The sequence below is a fragment of the Saccostrea cucullata genome, unplaced genomic scaffold (assembly GCF_032062105.1).
Source record: "Saccostrea cucullata isolate Sc308-1 unplaced genomic scaffold, CSIRO_AGI_Scuc_v1 ctg1297, whole genome shotgun sequence".
Taxonomy (NCBI): Eukaryota; Metazoa; Mollusca; class Bivalvia; order Ostreida; family Ostreidae; genus Saccostrea; species Saccostrea cuccullata.
In genome coordinates, this window is record NW_026940551.1 from 1 (window position 1) to 4,662 (window position 4,662).

The window sequence follows — 4,662 nt, forward strand, 5'->3', positions numbered from 1 at the left end:
TCCAAATTTCATAAATGTTGCATTTTTGGATGTACACTTTTTGTTGGGTAATTGTGTTACTTTTCCTTACTTAAAGGCAACATTCGTTGAGGTGAGCTCTGTAATCTCTGATTACCTATGTTTATATCAGCTAAGGGAGATTACTCATTTTTATGCATTCTTTCTAGGACTGACATGCATGTGTATGCATATGTGGTAGTATGTAATACCAAGACCTTTTGACCATATTGAAGGTAATTCATGTGTTTTATGTTTGTGTAGTTCTATTATATACGTATGTGTTGACAGAACTTTATTTTGAGTATTTGTCTTGCATGTTTACATTTTGTGTTGAATTGAATTTCATTTGTATTCAGTCGAATGCATGAAATCATATTTCTGTGTAAATGTTCAGTAAGATTATTTGATTCTGAATTATTTAAAATCAGATAATGATTATGATAAATTATTATGATTTTCTTTTATTTTAAATTACTAAATTGTCAAAGGAATTATTTTTATGATGAATTGATCTGTGATAAAGAAGTGGTAATTATTTTTATATAAATTTAATACAAAGAGAATATGAACTATAAAATACATGTATGAATTTGTAATGATAACAAATACTATATTGCAGTTGTATACATATTTTTCATCTTGTCTAATAATTGTTATTGTTATTACAGGGTCTACTACTACTTATACTTGTACTACTAATAAAATCAACTAAACCAGAAAAATGATGTTGTCATTCCAAGAACCCTATTACAGTAATAAGAACATAAAGTCCGCCGAGAACCTGTTTTATACGCAATAACTCTCTTCATGCTCTGTGCTAAAAATAGCAACATGTAATACTATAAATACTAATAAAACAAACGGGGCGGGGCACTTTGAGAGGGGTGAGAGAGGTCCTAGGGAAATAAAATTACATTGCATAAACTCAAAATCTTCTTGAAATATCGCCCGGAAGTGATAGTATTACACACAGACAGAATGTATAAATTCACGACCTTGAACTTTGACGTTTTGACCTCGAAATCAATAGGGGTCTTCATTAGGCCACAGGGAGTTGTTATGTGAAATTTCATTGCAATAGCTCAAATGGTTCTAGAGATATCGTGTGGAAACGAAAGTGTTATAACAGACAGAATTTGCTTAATTATGACCTTGACCTTTGACCTTTTAACTTCAAAATCAATAGGGTTCTTCCTTACACCATAGGAAGTTGTATAAAATTTCACTGCAAAAGCTCAAAGGCTTCTCGAGATATCTTGCGGAAACGAAAGTGTTACAGACAGACAGAAAGACGGACGGACGGACGGACGAAACCCAAATTAATATCCCCCACTTTTCAAGCGGGGGACAATAAAAGCGTTTGAATGACATAATTATGTACCATATTAGTCACTAAGTACATAAAATCACATGAGAACAGAACTTCCCGTACACACAGCATCGGGCGCTGCTCATGATCAAGAAACTATATATACACATAAAATAAAATTAAACAGAGCAATATGCAAATGAGGTTAAATTATAAGCTAATTTGTATGGACCATTCAGCAATATTTATTTTATCTTGTAATATTTACAACACGTTTCCATTTGCCAAACCGTTATTATATGAAAAAAAGATTTGTACAAATATTATTCTATTTCCATTTTGTTAGGACTTTGGATTGATGCGTGCGATCTAGCAAAAGAGGGTCAATGGATGTTGTTTTCATCCGGGAAGAAAGCCACATACACACCGTAGCACAGTTCTGAACCAAACAATAATAAATCTGTTGAGCATTGCGTTGTCATTCGATTTATTGATGGTGCAGAAGAATGATATGATGGGAATTGTCGCAGCTCGTTTAATTTTCTTTGCGAAAAGACATTGTACTAAATGTCAATCACATTTTTTTTGATTTTTGGTATTTTTCCTTGATGTATTGAAATAAAATGATAATAAGGAATGATTTATGGTTAACTCTGATTTAGCTCATTCCAGATGCGGATGCAAATAGGTTAGCTCACATCAGCTAACAACACCTAATGCTCACAGGACCTAATACCACTGCTTGAAAAGCAGGGAGTGCATATAGTGAAGGGGTGCCCGTCCGTCCGTCTGTCTGTCTGTACGTCCGTCTGTCTTTGGGTATCCATCTCTTATCCGCAAATTCTCTTATACCACTGCATGCATGGAATTTAATGAGAGTTTTTCAGAATCTTTGTTACATAGTACCATTAAATTATACATGCATCTCCTATTTTATTTTTTTTGGACACATATTTTGGGTTTCCCATAGCAAAACATGAACACACTACCATTATTTCTCTGTAATAATATTGATGGGCACCCATCTCTTATCCAAGACTCCTTCTATACCACTGAGTAAAATTTAATGATACTCTCACAGATTCTTTATTACAAATGGCATCGTGCACCAATTTCCTTTCATAAGCTGACACTTATTTCAGGTCTCCCAGAGCAAAACATGGACTTTGTCATTGAATAGGAGGCGGTGGTAATCATTCAGTGAGCTCAATGCTCATTTTTTAACCAAAAAATATTCATTTTTACAACCCCTTGTCCTCAAATAAACCAAAAATGCTGATCAATTAATAATACAACCATTCTGATTAATAAATTAACAATTCTAGTCCCCTGATAAGTGATCTGGTTTCCTTATTATAAAATTTAAAATGCTGCTGATTCTATGAAATATTAATGTATAAAAATAATCTATTATTCATCCAAGTAGTCTCACATACTAAAAGTCAGCTCCTTATCTAAAGACTCTTAAAAAATTGGAAAACTAATTAGGATGGACTTACTAGGAGAGGTATACAGACACACAGACAAAGAGTGAGGGATATATTCCCCTCCAGTTTTACTGTTACGAGCTACATATAATTACAGGCAAATACTAGTATTGGTAGGTAAATGACAATACAACATGCTAAAATATATTTAAGGAATGACTCTAATTCTTGGCCATATTATCGAGTATAATCTGGTTTGGGTCAGTTTACGCTTTATAATCCGCGAAGCGGATTATAACAAAGGAGTGCCACAAGGAGTGCCACAAGGAACTGTCCTGGGACCACTCCTTTTCCTAACCTACATAAACGACCTTCCTGAGTGCACCAAATCAGACGCCAGACTGTTTGCGGATGACTGTCTCGTATATCGACAGATCCGAAACCAGAGAGACGCAGACAAATTACAGAAAGATCTCACAGCCTTAGAAGGATGGGAAAAGAAGTGGCAGATGTGCTTCCATCCGGAAAAGTGCACAGTCATTCGGATCTCCAACAAAAGACTACCACTGCAAACATCATACACCTTGCATGGACATCAGCTGGAAGTGGTGGAGAGTGGGAAGTATCTTGGTGTTACCATCTCCCAAGACCTACAGTGGAACAACCATATACACACCAAGATAGGGAAAGCTACAAGAACTCTGGGCTTCCTGAGACGAAACCTTGGCCAGTGCACACCAACAGTTAAAGCAACAGCATACTGTACCATGATCAGACCATCGATCGAATATGCGTCACCAGTATGGGATCCCTACCAGACCAACTTAACAAAGGATCTAGAGCAGGTACAGCGTAGAGCGGCCAGGTTCGTCTTTAATCAGTACACGGATACCTCCCCCGGGTGCGTAACATCTTTACTTGAACAACTAGAGTGGGACTCACTCCAGCATAGGAGAACAACACATCGATTAGTCCTATGCTATAAAATAAGGAATCGCCTGGTGGACATCAACCCAGACAAGTATTATACACCCGGGGACAGAAGAACTAGAGGTAGCCATAGATACAGACAGCCTCGTGCCACCAAGGAGGTCTACAAGAATTCATTTTTCCCACGGTCGGTGAGAGACTGGAACCGCCTACCAGAGGAAATTACAGCAGCCCCTACTATACAGGAGTTCAGGACTGGACTGAACAGCGTCCCCTGGACCCAGCTGCAACCCTGGTAGACAAAGACAGCCACATTGTATATAGTTTTAACCGTTTTTAAAGAGGAAGCCTTCTGTTTTTAACCGAGCTGGAGTTATTAACACTCTGTATAGAGTTCAACTCCCTACCGGAAGAAGAAGAAGAAGGGGGGGATACATAGATCTAGCAGCCATGATGTTTGTTTACATGAGGTAAGAACGAGTAATTGATTAAAGTTGAAGGTACATTTATTAAATCTGGAATTTTCCATGGATTCCGAGGACTGGAAATGAGGGGATTGCATGGATATGATGATTAAGCTGGTCGTCAAGGAGGTGTGTCCCCATACCAAACCAGATTATACAAAATGTTATGCGTTCCTTTTTGGAAATCAACCAATGAGAGGCGAGAATACAAATAAAATTAAATTATAAGTATTTATAGCCTAATGTATTTGGTCAATGAAATGCCAATTCATGTCATCATGAAACACATAGGTACGAGTGGTACTATATGAAAACAAAACATAAATTACATCAGTCAGTGCTCTTACAGACTTATACATGTACATTTATAAATATTCATACAAAAATACACAGTATATACAATGTACACGTAGCAGCTCTAGGACTACTTTCTTGCATAACACAAAATGCCCGTCAAACAATAACAATATCCATGTACACAGAAAAAAATTATAATGGTCACTATAGAGAAGAAAAGACACAATGTATGCAT